At 37.9% G+C, this 19,181-nt stretch overlaps 1 protein-coding gene across 2 annotated transcripts in view; it reads right to left on the bottom strand.

The window, feature by feature from the left end:
* Positions 1-19,181, bottom strand: part of GNAL (G protein subunit alpha L) — a 197,584-nt gene that overhangs the window by 97,797 nt on the left and 80,606 nt on the right. The window lies entirely within an intron of this gene.

Below are 19,181 nucleotides of genomic sequence, written 5' to 3'. Positions count from 1 at the left end.
TTATTCATTCAACGGACTGAAAAAAAAGACTGTATGAACTAGAAGGAACATCATTAAGAGGTTAGTAGAGACAGACAAACTTTTCTTAAGGCACTTGCTTGCCTGTATTTTTTTTCTCAAGGACTTTTAAAACTCATATTTTAAAGTCTGTTTATCCTAATGTGTTTTGTGTACAGTACAGTAAGATTAAATTAAGGAAGATGACAGTTTTTCAACCTATCTAGTTTCTACTCTGCTAAACTAAGACTAGTGAAATGTTTTTTTTTGTTGACTGGCTGGATGTGTAAATACATCTCCACATTTTCTGAAATAATCCTGTAAGACCCCCCTGTATGACAAATAATACAAATCATCGTCACTTACTCGATACAGTATAAAGGCCCAGACATACAAAAGAATACTTTTCCTTTTCCCATCTCTCAAGTTCAGTTGAAATTTCAGTGTCTGTCTTGAAAAACTAAACCACTCCAAATATAAGTTAATAACAGTACCGAATAAACACTCTCAGCTATTATCTTCAGATTCTCATATTTTAAGTCAAGCTTTTCACTTACGTAGCTATACTGAATGTCTTTAGAATAAGGTTTGTCTTAGGACTGTGCTATGAAAATTGAAATATTACCTGCAGTTTTTAATGAAGAGCTGTCATGTTTGAGGAAAGCATACCTTTAAACTATCTAGCTATGAACTGAATAATCTCATCTCAAAATTCATTAAATTTTAAGTAATCTGAAAAGCACTATACTGCTCGTGTCTTATCTGCAGTAAGGAAAAGCAGAGCTCTGTTGTAATTCACTGAACCTCAGCGATATCATATTACATTTATATTTGTAAAATGGCTATTTGCTTTCCCAGACAAAAGAGCTATCTAATACTACAAAATGAAGGAAAAAAAAAACCAAACCCCAAAGTTACTAATGCAGTAATTCAGGCACCAAACCAAGTGTTTATAGACCATTTAATATACTAAAAATATCAGACCGTCATTTCCATGCAGGATGGAAGTTTTAAACCATTCCTACTGTCAGGAACTCTCTTTCTGTAAATTTCCCTGCAGCAACACCAACTTTCCCCTACTTTTAATAGCATAGCATGAAAATGATGGCTATGCAACCCTGTATTCTGTGCCTGCACAATCATTTTGGCCAGCCTAGGACAACGATGAATTCATACTGTATGAAACAGACCATGACAGTGTACCTTTTATTGGATGAAAATGGAGCTAGGCGTTGGAGTAAATGTTGGAGTAAATTGATTGGTTCTTGATGCCATTAAGGTCACTGGCAGTTTTGCCAGTGGCTTCAGAAGAGCCAGCCTTCCAACTGAAAGGCATGAATGGATGAACTGCACCTCAGCTGAATAATTTTTGAAATGATAACTTGAAGCATGTCCATTTAGCCATTAAGCTCTGCATAATTTAGCACAGCCCCTGAAGGTTATTTTTGTTTTAACATACCGTTAGATGTCGTGTTTTCCATATTTTGTAGTAACAACTTTCCACAACAGCTATCTGCTTTCACCGTTACGTTCATTTTATGAATCACAAGAAAAAGGGACACTGAACATTTTTAACCAGCAGCACACACTTCAAGTGAATGTTTTATGTGGATGTACATGTCAAGAACTACTTAATGACATGCAGTTAAACTCACAAACTTAGAAATGTAATGTAAGTTGCTACAAGTTTTACATTCTTTCAGTTTTTAATATATGTTTAAAAGGATACCCAATTAAAATGTAGTTAATTTGTAAATTTATAAAACTAGTTAAGAATGCTGTAACTTTTCTATTTTAAAAATTGTTCTTCTCTTTAGTGACTGTATTCTAAAGGTTGTTGACTGCTGATGGGACCTTCGAATAGAGGCAGTCACTCAAAATCTCACTGGAACTGGTGATGCTACATACCAGCCCCAAACCATATGCTATTCTCCAGCAAATCATACTCTTTATGTTGAAGATACTGAAGTCATAAGACAGGAACTTTAAATAAGGCATAGGATATAAAATATCTTCTTCGACAGTTTGCTCTAGGAATTTTCTTCCGCAGCTAAAAAATATTTATAAATTATTTTTATATAAACTGTTCCCCCTCTAATCAGCCATGTAAAGCTTAAATTTGCATATACTTATGAAAATCAGTATTGCACACTGTGTACAATTAGGAGGACAGAAATCAAGGTGTATTATGCTTGACTGAAGCAGGCTGGTAGAAAAATGCACAATAAAAAATGAAAGGACTGAAACAAAAACGTAACTAGTCAGTACAACAAATGTCTTACAAGTTGCTAAAAAGAGCAGAGAGATACGTTAACAAAGATGACACAACATCCACTTTTATATGGAACACTATTCAGAAGACACCGTGTATCTAGCCAGGTAGCAACACACTGAGGCAATGTTGCACTTTACATCCTGCATCATCCATCACCCCACTGATTGGGTTACAAGAATTCATTTACTTAAACTTTTTATGAGCAGTATACCTTCCATCCTCCTTGAGGAGAAAGCTTTATCTGCAGTCATAAGCATAAAATGTGACCATATGCATAAAACGTAAATGTTATGTTTAAATTTCAGTTGTAGACTAACATTAAACTATTTAAACCCTACTGCAACATACAATGTCTCCTTAGCTTGGTTTCCAAAAGAAAATAGACCTATGCTTGTCATATTACCTGTCTGACAATCAACCATGCTGTCTATCTAACTATGCAAGATATTGGCCAATTCCAACCAAATGCTGCAAAAAGACAGAGGACTCAAAGTCTAATAAGACCATTGTTGGTGGGAGGAAGGACTGGGTTTAACACCTTTCTACTGAAGGGAAGTTTCAGCATGATTTCAATTGGTTTTGCTGGATTAGCTGGTGACCTGCTCACCAAAAGGTGCCCTGACATGCACCGCCTTTTGCCCAGCTGGAATGAGACTGGGACTACTCTGCAGAAAACCAAGCAAAAGCAGGCCTGAGGAGAAAAAGGTTACACATTGTCACTGAAGAAGTAGGTTGCACATCTACAGTCCATTCACAGGCAACCAGAATTTATTAGCTCCCTTACTTACAGAACAAATTACAATTTACAGGACTGAGAACATCACTTAAAGTTCCTGGTGGAGATCCAAAAGTGCATTTATGACAGGCATATACCCTGTAACGCTTTGGCTAAGAAGAAAGGCAGGAGGAGGAATGGAGGAAACAAGATTAAGTTACTTGCTGGAATAACATAAGAGATCCACGTTGACTGACAAAATATGCTTCTTTTTCCAATTGGGGATCAACTAAGTGGAACTGTAACTCAAATGCTAGTACTATGGACCAAGGGTGGCAATACGGAATTATGTTAGCTTATTTGTATAACATTCATATACAGCTCTATTGAGAGACTCTTTAATATATTATAATGATATTATATAATATACATTACGTAAAACCTGCAGAACCCTTCTCCCAAGTGTAAGAAACCTTTATGATGACCACCATCACAGCCATTCCATATAACAAATTTAGGATACAAACCTCAGCTTTGTTAGCAGCTTCCGCAACCTCAGAACATAACACTTAGGGCTGGCTACTTAACAGAAACTTCTGTAATCAAAGACATAAACAAGATGGCAGTTCAAGACGAAGTCAAAATTGGATTTAAATTGGATTTCTAAACTGAATTACCCACCAGAGACATACAAAACTTACTGCTATGCTGTAAAATGTTTTAAAACTGCTTTCACAGCAGCAAACATTTATTAACTTGAGGGAATGTTCCCATCCCATGACAACAAGTCTTTGTTTTAGAGGGTGCTCGTTTCAAGACATTTATTTCCATCTCATTCTCAAAAGTCAATTCATACAGACAATCAGAAATAGTCAGAAGTTAAAATGTAGTTGAGTCCTAATGAACGTAGCCTGCTACCACCACCTGCTACCAGACACTAACATTTTCAAGAGAAATGGTGAGTGAAGATCAAAAGGGTCAAACAGGGCAATAACAAAAAAAAAAAAAAAAAAGAAAAAGCTGCCTAATCTACAGAACGGAATATTGTCGTGGTTTAAACCCAGTCAGGTAACTTGTCCCCCCCCCCCCTGCACCGGGGCTCTCCCCTTCCCCGCTCCCGGAGGAACGGGGAGGAGTATCGAAAAAAAAGTGCAACTCCCACGGGTTGAGACAAGAACAGTCCAGCAACCAACGTACAACACAAATCACCACCGCTACTATCAACTACAACAATGACAAGGGAAAATAACAAGGGAAGAGAATACGATACCACCGGCCAAGAAAACGAGTCCCACCCGGAAGCCCGTGTCCTTCCGGGTAACTCCCAGTCACCCCCCACCCCGGGCATGACGTGCTGTGGTATGGAATACCTCCCTGGCTAGCCCGGGTCAGGCGCCCCGTCTCTGCTTCCTCCCGGCTTCCCCTCCTCCCTGGCAGAGCATGAGCCTCACAAAGTCCTTGGTCAGGGTAAACATCACTTAGCAACAACTGAAAACATCGACTTCACCAACACTGTTCTCAGGCTGGAAGTCAAAACACAGCACTGCACCAGCTACCACAAAGGAAAAAACATGACTGCTACTGCTGAGCCCAGGACAAATATCTATTCATTTTGAATCTTACAATTGCATTTAGAGGAAAGTTACAGCAGGAAGTTATAGAATTTCATATTAGATTTAATGATATCAGTTAATAGCAACCTTTTTTTTTTTTAGTGTTTTCTTTTTGACACACTGTGGAAAAAGGCATTTCTAAAATTTACCTACTAGACAAGCGTAATTTCTAGACTAACTACAAGCATGACTGGTTCTGTAAGTTTGGATGCTATTTTTTCCCCTAGTATCTCTGCCCACTGTTTGTCTGCTATTAAGCCCTTTATTATTTTTTTATAAATTTTGATACTTTTACATGGACATGGGCCATGCTTCTAGCTCCTCAATGACCTGCAGTGCAATTTACTGTAGTGTGTACTGTACAAAGTTCTTTGGTATCCACAGGAACAGTTAGCAACTGATGTGAACTTCTTTCCCTAAAGAGCTTGTTTTGAATAACAAACTACTCCAGGGGGAAATACATTATCTTGTCTAATCAAATGTTCAAGTGAGGCTCATTTCATTCCAGGGTTTTACTATGTGTTGTGGAAATGTGTGTGACACTGACCTTTAATTAAATCTCTACCTAAAAGGAAGATGGTAAAATCTTAGCAACTCAGACTGCACATATGACTTTAAAGCTACATTTAAATGGTTTAAAGAATTAATCATAATCTCCTGGTTTTTACTGAATGTTTTCTCCAAGATACTTTCTTTCACCTAATCTCTATAAAAGAGTTTTTGCAAGCACCCGTAGTAATTTGGTCTTACTTTGTACAGTCAGTTTTAAAATACATATGTTAAGCATACCATCTGACATATAGTTTGTATTATCAACATGCTTCCTTTTATCCAAGCATATTTATTCAGTGTTTTTTATTAGCTAAAAATGTTCCACACTGAGAAATATGTACTTTAGACAGAAAACAAGTCAACAGGACTGTATCAAAGTTCATTTTTCACGTCAGAGAGCTTGTGTCAGGTAAAAATATAACTTGGCCTCTCATGATGTGAGGTGGCATAAAGCAGAAACAGCCAAGCCATACCCAAAAGCCTTCTGCTGAGAAGACACCTTTGGGGGAGTCTCCTGCCCAGGTCCTACCAGGGAAGGAAATGACAAGTCAAGGACAGGGAGGAAAGAGGAAACCAAGGGAGGTATCAGGTCCCCTTTGCTTCTACCATCCAACATCAAATGCCCCTAGACAGGAGAAGAAAGGATCTAGCACACCCATGAAGAGTTGGGAAAGCAGAGAAGGAAAATCTTGCTGATACTGTGAAAAGCACTAATAAAAAAGGAAATACTCTGATAAATTATTCAAATATGCAGTGCTTATTACATGTATCCACGAAAAAAAAAATCCTATATAATTCCTGTGGTTAAACAGGTATTGATATGGAGATTTTTGCCACTTCTTTCAGGCAATAAATGACTTTGTAAATACAATAAGCACTATAATAACATCTCAAAACCTGGTTCAATATTCAGATGTTATTATACTTTTGCTGTATTGGTCAAAAACTATTTTTCTAATCAACGTTTTACACATGCTCATAAGGTATAAATGTCTTGGTAAATCAGAATATATCTATTATACTCCAAACAAAATGGTTGTGTTGCATCCCTTGAATATTCTCTGGTTGTAACATTAGGAGTCACAAGTTCAAGGTAGAGAAACTTTCCAATGCACCAAAGCTGTATCTTTAAAAATACCCCCATTTAAAAAAATCTCATGAAAATTGTTCCTAATGATTCAGTTCTAAGTTCTAGTTGGCCGCAGAAGTTAATGCTAAGTTGGCTGGCTTTAAATCGCCTTTTCTATCTACGACTTTGCAAACCTTCTTGGAAACTTATTCTGATCTAAAAATAATAAAAATCGTGACAAAATCTGCTTAAATTAAACCTTTAATTTTCAGTTAAATGTGAATTCTTATTTTGGTACTTATTTCGAAGAATAAAGTAACAATATTGACTCCCATTTATATATCCTTGTGCCAATTTTGAACATAGTTTTGTATATTTATATTTTAGATCATTTGTGTTTATAGACACAGATGGGATAGTTTTATTCTAGACTAAAGATGCTTCGATTATTTTTTTTTTTAGCAATCCTGGTTACAAATGTCCCTCACATAATAAAAAATAAAGTGAGCTTCCTTTCCCCGTGTCTCTTTACATGCTCAGGAAACATCACTGGGGCATTTTCCTTGTGATGACAGAGCATTCAGATTGTAGAGAAGCGAACACGGAAACTAAGGTGAAGAATGGCAGTAATACAATTTAAAACAAATTACAAATACTGTTAGATGCAGAAAAGCATTCAGCTTGCCTCCACAGTACTTGCTATTCAAGTACTCAGCCAAGATGGAGTCTATTTTTGTGAGATGGATATGTGAGATGGCTCATCCAATACCATGGGGACATGTAAATGGAATTTAAACATCTACACCTATAGGTATCTTCTCCTGCCATGTCTTTTGTGGTCCAGTAAACATTCATGGGATTTCTGCATATGTACCTAGCATGTTTTCAAGAAAGATAATAGAGTAATAGAGAGGAAGTAGCCTGCAGTTACAAAAAAAGCCAAGAGAGAAGAGTTTTGTTATGTGAGACTCAAAAAGCTATGAAGTCTTCTGTTCATGCAACTTGATTGCTTTTGAAATGCATCAGACTAAGCCTTAAAACTTCAATTAAGTTTAGGAATAACTGCAGGGAATGTAGCTGTGTTTAGTTATCCAAAAGAGCAATGGGGAGCAAAACAGATCTGTTCTTATACCACCTAACCTCTGCAAGGAATGTCAGACTTCACATCAGAAGAAGTGAAAAAACACACTGTACTGGGTTTCTTCTAACACACAGATTTCCAGTGGCTTTCATTCTGACCATAATCTGTGGCTGTAGATACAGAGGTGGAGGAAGTAAGCCTGCTTGTTAAGATAGCCCACTATCTAATGGCTTCCCATTCATGTCCTACTGCTTGTTCCCATCTCTGTTTTCTTCTTCCTCATTTTGTGTCATCCGCCCTCAGTTAAAACCACGGAAACAATCCACACTAAAAATAACCTCTCCCTCCACCTCATCTGGTCAGGTCAAACAACTTTGCCAGGACACAGCTGATGGCACAGTGTAGGCAAAAAAATGGGAAAGCAGAGTGGATAATGATGGGGGAGGGCTAGAGGAAGAGAAGGATGATGGCTTAGCCTGGCAGCACTGCTGGAATAAATGCACATGAAAGTACACGGTAAGCACTAGTTAGAATGCATTCTCAGAGCAGCGATATGATTCAAAGACTGATAACTTGCTTGAAATATAAAAACTGGGGGAAAAGGAATTGATGTAGGGAGAAGACAAAGGTATCATATACACATAAGCATCTCAAAAAAGTAAATGAATTAGAGTGTCAGTCAGTGAGTAAAATGCCCTCAAGTCCATCAGGTCCCAACAAGAATCCACTCTTAACATCGGAAAAACTTGCCCAGAAATAATATGCATTGACCCAACTCATCCAGTCTGTAAGTATGGCAAACAAAGAGTGCTTGGAGAAGAGGAGCTCTCTTGCTAGAAGCAAATGCTTGGAATTCCCTCAGCAGTCAAGTTGTCAGAGTCAAGATTTTTTCTTGACTACATCCTCAAATTCCATAGAACAGCCCTTCACAAACTGATTAATAAACATTCTGTTTTAAATTTCCCTCTTGGTGTCTGGAACCATGCAAAGCTGTACATTCTTAGAAAATAACCATCTGATTATACTATTTGCAAGGTTTGTTTTTTTTTTGTTGTTGTTTATATTCAGGAAAGGGAAAAAGGAAACAAAAAGAAAACTTTGATTTACTACATAATTTTTATTTCTGTGTTTCCCCCAGCATCCAAAACCCTGAAATTCAGGTATGTTCACATCTATCATGTAAGCAAGGATCAGGAATCATATTAGCATGACATTTAGCTGTACTTCTAAATGCACCGCTCCTAATGATTACAGAACCAGAAAAGAAGATATGTCTTTCAGTGTCATCATCCTTTAAGACAATAATATTCCAAGGTGCATTTCAGCATTATTTCCCTCTAAATCCACTCCACCAGGGAAGTAAGGACTACCTCTGACGGAAAATGAAATGGGAATCATTTCTGCTCTCTAAAGAATTTGTTATCACAGGCAAGAAAACTAATAAAATCTGATTCCCTATGATCTGTGTCCATAGTTCTTTTAACCTCTCACTAGCAAAATCACCAGCTTTGCCATAACTCTTTTCTCAAGCCCCTCCGAAGAAAGGAAATGCACAACACACATATCCAAAAGGCCTGTAGACTGCCTAGTGATGGTACTTGCTACAGGACTCACACATGTACTTCCTCGCTGCAACAGCTGGGAGCTGTCACTAACACTTTGAAGCTCACCTGCTATCCTTCACCTGGAGAGCTTTCCCTCTAATGCCACAAACTTGAGAAACTTTTATTCCCCAAATCCTCTTTTCATTTCCACATGCTTGAGGGCCAACAGCTAACAACCTATGAACTGCTTTTTTTTCATCCCACTGTTAGCCAGCAGATATTCTAGTTCTTAAATAGATTAGAATCTTGTGCAGAAATAGAAAAAGTCTTACATTTAAATGCACAAATTTTTGTCAGTGCACACATGTGAAAACAAAAACTCCTGCTTGCTGCTTTTAATTAAAAATACCTGAAGGTATGCTCTTTGCTCCTTTGAGCCTTTAGAGATAATACTGCTGACAGCATTATGGCCCCCAGCCATTTTTTTCCACTTTTAGGAAAACATTAGGCTCGATTAGATGTGGATAAAATTCTTCTCCAGAAGAATGGAATCATCTGCATCTTGCCAAGATTTCGATTTAAAACAATCAATACATGGAAGTACAAGATAGTTTTACATACTCTATATTACAGTCTGCTACATTGTATGAATAGCACCCTGGAAGAACGTGCAATATTTAAAAGAAATAATCATATCCATTTAGACAACAAGGCCATGACAATTCAGGTAGATCACTAATGAATTCTCTTGATTAATTCAAGACATGATTACAGAAGCTTTAGCTCTGGAAAAGAAATCCCCAGGGGTTTTCAACCAACATGCCTATAGGACTTCAGCAAACAGAGCAGCAAATGTGAAAGACCAACTGACAGGACCTTGCATTTTCCAAAGTTTTCCAGATTTTCAGACGTTTTTAATTTGAGTATGAGTTGATTCATGTCACTGAAAATACAGCCTTAAATGCCTGCAGCTGGGCATTTGTATCTCAGTGTATTTGCAAGACTGTGATCCTTAAGCTCACTGTTGTAGAATATCCCAAACATGTGGACTGCCATACAACACAGAAGAGAGGAATTCTCTCCTCAAATTCATTTCCTCCCTCTGAAAAAGACAGGCAAGAATATGCAATTACATCTTTTGAAATACTAAAAATCATATTCAGCTCCCTTTCCCCTTCAACTTTGAGCACTCTCTTTTTGAGTAAACATACCCCATTTTCTTCGTCTCTTCTTACTCGATGCTCTCCTCTGAACTCCATTTGTGTATTTTTTTAAGTTCAGTTCCAAATAGACACAAAACCCTAGCTGAAGACTCAATAGTGCCAAACAGAATGGCATAATTACTTCATGTTGTTTTGTGCAACAGCCTTGTTAATATACCCCAGAATGAGTTAACTCATTGTTTGTGGTCCATTACTATAACAAAGAATTTTTCCTGCACTACAAGCAGTTTTTTTGCATCCTGTATGCTCTTCCATTCCCTTCCCTAGAGACTTTCTGTTTATTCCTGAGAGGCTGCTAGAAGGGGATGACTGGCTGGCCTGTTGGAGACAACCATGTTCGACAGACTTAAATGTACCAATTTAGTATTACTGAGATCCTATAGCAACTTGGTCTTAATTCTCTGTACTGTTAAAATAGCAGTGAAACAGAGTGAAGTACTCTCTTTGAAGTGTATGAGACACAATTGACAGAAAAAATATGAGGAACAGAGGTAGAGGTTTAAAAATGAAGACAAGACAATACAAAAAATAACAGTAAAAAGATGCCTTCTTACCATTTTTGCTCCTTTAATCATAATCTACAACTATTTTTCCCACAAACCACAAGTGCTGAATCATGTAAGACCTAAACTGACATCAAAATAACAAAATTCTGCTACTTGCAGCATTTCCCCAGGGAGATAAAAAAGTTCAAAACGTTTTCTCTTAGTGACATACAGCATTAGGAACTGCGAGGGAAAAAAGATGGTATTTTGGTATTTTTAAACATTTTATTTCTCTAATGAGAAAGGTTCCAAACAATGGTCGTCTTTTCTGCTAAATCAGGCATTCTGTAATGAATGATTAAGGAACAACAAGCAATTTTGAAAGCATAAATATCCTTCGTGGTACTGTAAACACTGCCTCTCCAGAATCAGTCTGAAAACCAATTTCTCTTCCATTTTAAGAACAAAAATAAAAGTGTGCTCTCCTTCAGCATGGAAGAAAATATTAGTCATGGTAGATTATTTAAAAAATGCCTTTCTTAAGGGATACATGGCAGCATAGCAAATGAGAAGACAAGTCATTACATGTGAAAGAGTGAAAAATTGAATGCAATGGAGCTTTGGAACAAGCTACTCAAAAGGTATGACAGATCTGAAGATATCAGACCTGAAAAATCAAGATAATTGTCATTAATAGCACACTTTGGGCTCTGCTAACGTCAGTATGGAGACCTTGATGCATATTCCTCTTACCCAAAACTGTGTTCAAGCTCCTGAGAATGATAAAATAATCTAGTACAATTCTATAAAGATGTCAACCCAGTGTCCAAAAACAAAAAAAAAAAGTTAGGAATTATTAGAAAAAGACTAGAGAATGAAAACAGAATGCTACTGTATCTATCTGCAGTGTTACTACACCTTGAATACTGTGTGCCATTCTAGTCTCTCATTGCAAAGAAGGTCTAGTAAAACTAGAAGATCCATGGAAGGGCAACAAGAATGAGCAAAGATACGGAATAAGCCCTTTGAGTGAAGCAGGTAAACAGATTCTTTAAGTGGCAAGATAAATATTTGGAGGGATATATCCCATGAGAAGCGCAATGCAGAAAAGAAGAAATATTTCTAATGGACAAACCAGAGAAGACCAGTAGGTAGCAGACTTGGGGGAGGAGGGGAGGAAAGAAAAAGAATCAACCACGTGGCACTTCCTCATACAATGCATATGTCAACTGCAGAACTCACTGCCATAACTGAAAATTCACACAGGCTGAAGGGAAAGAAAAAAGAAAAAAACTCCCCCCCCCCCCAAAAAAAAAAAGAATTTGAGGAAGAAAAATACCAAAGTTATTAAATACAGAAATACCACTCCCAGTCAAAAAATACCTCAGCCGTAAATCTGTGGAGTGTGAGACAATCAATATAGAATCACAGAATAGTTAGGGTTAGAAAGGACCTTAAGATCATCAAGTTCCAACCCCCCTGCCATGGGCAGGGACACCTTACGCTAAATCACACCACCCAAGGCCTTGTCCAACCTGGTCTTGAACACTGCCAGGGATGGAGCATTCACAACCTCCCTGGGCAACCCATTCCAGTGCCTCACCACCCTAACAGGAAAGAACTTCTTCCTTATATCCAATCTAAACTTCCCCTGTTTAAGTTTTAACCCGTTACCCCTTGTCCTGTTACTACAGTCTCTAATGAAGAGTCCCTCCCCAGCATCCCTATAGGCCCCTTCAGATACTGGAAGGCTGCTATGAGGTCTCCACGCAGCCTTCTCTTCTCCAGGCTGAACAGCCCCAACTTTCTCAGCCTGTCTTCATACAGGAGGTGCTCCAGTCCCCTGATCATCCTCGTGGCCCTTCTCTGGACTTGTTCCAACAGTTCCATGTCCTTTTCATGTTGAGGACACCAGAACTGCACACAATGCTCCAGGTGAGGTCTCACAAGAGCAGAGCAGAGGGGCAGGATCACCTCCTTCGACCTGCTGGTCACACTCCTTGTGATGCAGCCCAGGATACGGTTGGCTTTCTGGGCTGGGAGTGCACACTGAAGCCGGCTGATGTTCATTTTCTCATCGACCAACACCCCCACGTCCTTCTCCACAGGGCTGCTCTGAATCTCTTCTCTGCCCAACCTGTAGCTGTGCCTGGGATTGCTCTGACCCAGGTGCAGGACCTTGCACTTGGCATGGTTAAACTTCATGTGGTTGGCATCAGCCCACCTCACAAGTGTGTCAAGGTCCCTCTGGATGGCATTCCTTCCCTCCAGTGTATCAACTGAACCACACAGCTTGGTATCATCGGCAAACTTGCTGAGGGCGCACTCAATCCCACTGTCCATGTCAGCGACAAAGATGTTGAACAAGGCCGGTCCCAACACTGATCCCTGAGGGACACCACTCGTTACTGGTCTCCAGCTGGACACTGAGCCATTGACCACAACTCTGCATGTGGCCATCCAGCCAGTTCCTTATCCACCAAGTGGTCCATCCATCAAATTGATGTCTCTCCAATTTAGAGACAAGGATGTCGTGTGGGACAGTGTCGAATGCTTTGCACAAGTCCAGGTAGATGACATCAACTGCTCTACCCCTGTCCATCAGTTCTGTAGCCCCATCATAGAAGGCCACCAAATTGGTCAGGCAGGATTTCCCCTTAGTGAAGCCATGCTGGCTGTCACCAAGCACCTTGTTGTTTTTCATGTGCCTTAGCATGCCATCCAGGAGAATCTGCTCCAAGATTTTGCCAGGCACAGAGGTGAGACTGACTGGTCTGTAGTTCCCTGGGTCATCCATTTTCCCCTTCTTGAAAATGGGGCTTATATTTCCCTTTTTCCAGTCATCGGAAACTTCACCTGACTGCCATGATTTCTCAAATATGATGGCCAGCGGCTTCGCAACTTCATTTGCCAGCTCCTTCAGGACCCGCGGGTGGATCTCATCAGGACCCACGGACTTGTGCACATTCAGATTTTTAAGATGGTCTCGAACCAGATCCTCTCCTACAGTGGGCACAAGGTCTTCATTCTCATTGTCCCTGCGTCTGCCTTTCAAGACTTGGGTGGTTTGGTCAGAGCCCTTGCCAGTGAAGACCGAGGCAAAGAAGTCATTCAGAACCTCAGCCTTCTCCAAATCCTGTGTAGCCAGTTCTCCTGAGAATATGGGAAACATGACCATGTGCTTGACCTATTCTTAAACTGTTTTCCCAGTTTCACTCTCAGCCATGCTCCGAGATGAGATTTGGTGCTAAATGAACCTGTGATTTGAGTTGTACAGTTTTCTTATTGTTTTATTGAGCTGTGCAAATCAATTTAAGGTAGGTTATCTAAGACTGTGCATGAAACCTTTCCTTCTGCACAAAAAGTTATGCTGGTGCAGCCTACTGTTCAGCAAGCCTTTTAAAGATATTATTAATAAAAAAAAAAACCACAATATGAAAATGAATCACACTGATTATTGAAAAGACCTACTGTTCACAGCTTAATAGCATCCAGAGAACTGTCACTTATCTGAAAAAGATTTTGCTTATTTCAAGTTTTGTGCCAATCTTTAACCTACACAACTTTTCCCACCCCCAAGAAAATCCATAAAAGTGCTCAAAGACCTCCCAAATATAACAAGGAGAAACGATTCACTTGTTTTGTTTTCCAATTTGAAGTATTTTTGATTTCGATATTAATATCACTGCATAACCGGAAGCTCAACTGCATGAATGTTGTGCTAGAAGTACATTAACAGTTCATTTACGTCTACATATATCCATATGTTTAAGCCTTTGCAGGATTAGACCCCAGGGAATATAGTTGTTTAGGATGCCTTTTGTATTTATGGCACATTATACTTCTTGCTAGGCTTTCATTCATCAGTGAGAAAAGCAAAAAAAAACCTGCTATGTAGAACTGAAAGTCAAGGATGAATTTTAATCCCTTATTTCTTCAAAATACAGTGAAAATCCTCTGCGGTTAGAATGACTGGCTCTCAGAAACGTCAAGAGCTATCTTCCTCTACTGACGTGATTTTTAATCCATACAATTATTTTTTAATTGTGATTTCTGACTTACGTATTCCCTGACTAATTACTCTTTTGGTCTATTATATACCCACGCTGCTGTTAATTAGCATGTTTAGTTTGCTGTTGTTAAAATCTAGAGAAAAATTCAACAGATAACAACAATGATCATAAACGGCAAATCTAGGGGTGGAAAAATACAAACTCTACTGTTCAATTAGAAGTATCTTATCCTAAATAAGGAAGTCTGCTCTTTCCAAAACGAACAGACAACACTGACATCCTGAGAAGGAAGGAGAAGCTCAAGATTAAGGACACCTGCTGCCAGAAAAGATATTCTCACTCAAACATGTAAGGCTACAGATCCTCATGAAGCTCCACTCTTCTGTGCTACCTGCTGGGAATGTGACAATTAACAACGCAGTTTCAGCAGCAAGTGGATCTCTTCCTCTATCCAATGACAAAACAGAAGGGAATGCATATTCACTGTATAGTTTTTTTTTATGTTTCTCTTCCTTCTTTTCTTTTTGCCTGGTGTTGGGAATTCCTCAAGACACACAGCTGCACCAAAAGCACTCTGGAGCTGACTGAGAACCAGGTCCTGCTGCTCTCTGTGGTCAGCAGTAGGTCTGCAGGCAAGGGGTAAGTAGCTGTCTGTATGGAGGGAAGTGAGGACACACTTTCCCCTATTTTACTTAAACACCCTCTGTTTTTTTTGTTTTCCTACCTGACAGTTCTTAAATTTAATATTATTTAGCTCCTATGAAAGAAAGTATGTGGGTGTATGTTAAGAAAAGAATGATGTGCACAGCTCTGTCACTTAACATCCTATGGAAGTGAGGGTGGACATGATCAAAAAGTGTTCACCAAATTAACATAGATAAGAGGGCTTGCATATCTTTAGCCTATTTTATCTTGCAAAACATTTTGCAGTTCAAAACAGTGGGATAATTATTTGCATTAAAATAAGTTTAAGTCCTACTGACAGCAATAAGAAAATTCAAATGGAATGAATTGGCAGAAGTGTTAGAAAGCGTTTACTTTTAGAAGATTTAAAAGGCAAAGTTCATCTCTAACATCGACATAACAGACAAAAATTCCAATATTCTTCTTGCCCAAGGATAAATATCCTTTCAAAACAGCCAGCATATGTTTTTAAAACAAATACTAGTAGATTAATTACAAGACTGCACTTTAAACCAACCAAAATTAATCTACGGATTTAAAGCAAGAAACCATAATCTGCATGCTTCAAGCAATAGTTGGCGTGCTCACAACCCGAGGTAGCTCTCTTCCAAGAAATTATTGCAAGAGTTTCAAAGTAAAAGGCAATATAAACTTAAAACTGTGTTGTACAAATTACATTCTCCTCCTGACTTCTTTTAAAGAGAAGATCCTAGAACTTGAATCTCTTAAACTACAGAAAAGCAAATTATATTAAATAGGTGGCAAAACAAAATCATAAACATTTTACGGAAACTTTTAGCAGCTAACTGCAAATGTGCATTGTTCTTGCCATTCATCTGCTTTAGAGTCCTATTTATAATGAAAAGTTTTTTAGATACTCGGGGGGGGGGGGGGATTGTTCATAATACTTTTTGGCTTTCAACTTATTCACTTCATTGTATGCAAAGTATACATACAGTCTTCCATTTACACTGTTTAACTTGTTCTCTATTCCTCAGCTCAGGTTACTACCTTCTGCAGACAAAGTATCCCATCTGTTGATGCAGACTACACTGGCATTAAAAAAGAGAATCTGCTGTTGACAATAAGTACAAGCAATGGATGAAGCTATGGAGGTGACGGAAAAAAATAAATGTTTAAACTGTCAGTACTCAATACTGTTTCAGAAACTGAAGCTACAATCTCATCATGTGCTGAAGAAAGGGGACACAGCTCTTTGCTATTGTGCAGATGAACACTCACTTCTTTTAAACTCTAAATAATGACACTATTATTATTTGAGTAGGTGATACCCTCTGCTTCATAGTCCTCCACTGGCATCAGTACAATATGCATGCATATGATGATTTATCCCCTAATCTGTACATTTTTATCATAGCACGGAAGGAAAAAAAAGATTTTCCCTGACTAGTAAACACATTACTTTTACAAAGCACTCAGAAATGGCAAAAGAAGTACATCAACCTGCTACCTTTGGCTTAAGAGATTAAAAGAATTAATTGATAATGAAGACAACTGTGAAACATACTCCGCTATGTTTATCTTTTCTCTGGCTGTGATGGAAAATGTGTTGTAATGTAGTTTATAAATAATGACAATTCATTAAATATTTCACTAGCCTTCCTCTGAAAACTGCCACTTGTAAAAGTCTGAAATGTCATCATCGTTGGACTAATTGGACAGTGTGTCTTCATTAAAAGCGTGGCTACCCTTTGCATGTATTTACATTTGCTTTCATTATAATTAAGTTTGATTTACACATGAGGGAACAAACAAGTGAAGTTCTTGCAGACATTTTTAAGTGCATGTGAAGTCTTAATAAACTGCATACTAATCTGCAGTTAAATCCTCCGGAGATTTCAATGCAGTCTAAGTGCTAAAAATCGCAAGCATTTCTTTCCCATTTCTTCCTCGGAGGAAGACTCAGAATCAGGATCAGTTTGTTATTCTGGCCAGGGTACTACTATTCAGACACCAACCTAATAAACCAACATTATTTCTTCAGCTGGTTTGCTGAACCTTACTGCCTGGGATGAAGAAGAACTGCTGCCACCTGCACATCACAGAATCGCTTTTGGAAGATACCCTAGTAACAGCCACAAGTTGTGAAGGAATACAAAACAGCAGCCCCCCAGAGCAACCACAGCTCAAAAATCAGTATGCTTGACAGACCTGTGGCCAGTACAACGATATTCATAGCACAGGCTTTAACCTACTGCTTCTGCCTCCATTTAATTTAAAATTAGGGTATACACTGAAAAATACCTGATGAACAAAAATATTCTAAAGCTCATAAATAACTCTTAATACATTTTTGGTTCTGTGAGGAAAATCAGTCACTCCTACTTAAAATGATAATTCAAGTTATTAGTCTTCCCGTTGCCATCAAATCAAATACCCAAATTTAGATGTAAAATTATTTTTATCCTTCTAAAGTATAATAGAAGTATATGAAGTTTTCAGCTAAAATTGTACCAAAAAAAGACAGAATGTGACATCGAAGGTTATTTACAGTGGTTGACTAGATACTGGCTTGACTTTCAAAAAACCTCCAACTAATTCATATTTGGAGGGACAAAACTTGAAGTAATATGAGTAAATGTCAACAATTTTGGAGACTAAAGAAGTAATTTAAGTTTTAGTTAGCAGCAATAATAAATGATAATATCTTTCCAGTTTCACAGTGGAAGTCTCTGTGTTTTTGTGATGATAATAAATAAGGCAGGCTGGATAAAGTGTGAATACCACCTCACTATCTGGGAAATCAGATTCACAATATAAGATAGCAAACATTTAATTTGGTGCTACTATGATGATGTAGTATTGAATGTAACACTGCACTTGAGTCATAACAAGCATTGTAAGACTTTCTCAGATCATTGTCTTTACAGCTGAAATTTGTTATTTTACATTGTAAGCTATGAAAAATACTTTCTAAAAAAGGCAAATACATGTGGGAAACATGAACTTTAATTTCAAAGCTGAATCTGTTCTTAAAAACATTGAGATAGGAAGACCTAGAAACAAACAAAGAACTTAATACCTGCTTTTTTATTATTATTATGAATACATCTTGTATTTGTGGGTAATTTGTGATTATGCACATGGCTCCCAATCTCAGTATTTCTACCGTTAACATCTGGGGCCTAAGTAGATCCCTGAGCTCTTTTCCTGGGACACAAATTTAATTATTTACTTATGACTGGCATAAACTGTTAACAGTTGTGGTTCAGTGGATTTGGAACAAGGGGAGGAAGAAATATGCTGTTACACTTTTATTAAAAAGAGTAGTGTTTTACTACTTTAAGGAATTCCTTCATCCTAAAGCAAGCATCCCCCAAACACAGACTGTGTATTTTAAACAAGAAATCCTGGGCCTCAGAGAAGAGCTGTACTTTACACAAACCCCTCCAATTTAAAGCCCACTTGTGTTTTCAGTAAAATCAGAGTATTTATTAAAGAATTAAAACAAATGAATTAAAGAAAATTATGGTAGAATTTTATACTTTTACAGTTCCAGTATATATTATCAATTTGAGAAGCTTTGAGGTTCTGGGGTTTGTTGGTTTGTCTTTTTTTTTTTTTTCTTTTGTTCTCCATTTCTTAGCTTAGGGTTTGTTGGTTTGACTTGTTTTTTCTATTTTTCCTTTTCTTTTTTTCCACCCCAAAATTGCCCTATACTTGTTTGCAGCATGATCCCAGTTCTAGTTTTATATTTTTGAAACTACGTAGTTAACATAATGACTGGTTATTTCTGAAAGCACTACTGGATTGACTGATCCACCAACAGCAAACTTAAGGCTTAGAGAGAGTAGGAACAAAATAACATGTAACATTGAAGTATATTCTTAGTCACATATATAAAATGTTTACAATCTTCTATTTTAACATTGACTAATTAGAACATTAGGAAATTGGTTTGCCGAATTA

This window comes from Pezoporus occidentalis, unplaced genomic scaffold, assembly GCF_034315485.1.
Source record: "Pezoporus occidentalis ecotype Australia unplaced genomic scaffold, CSIRO_AGI_Poc_V1 ctg4, whole genome shotgun sequence".
Taxonomy (NCBI): Eukaryota; Metazoa; Chordata; class Aves; order Psittaciformes; family Psittacidae; genus Pezoporus; species Pezoporus occidentalis.
This window is presented reverse-complemented; position numbering and strand designations above follow the sequence as displayed.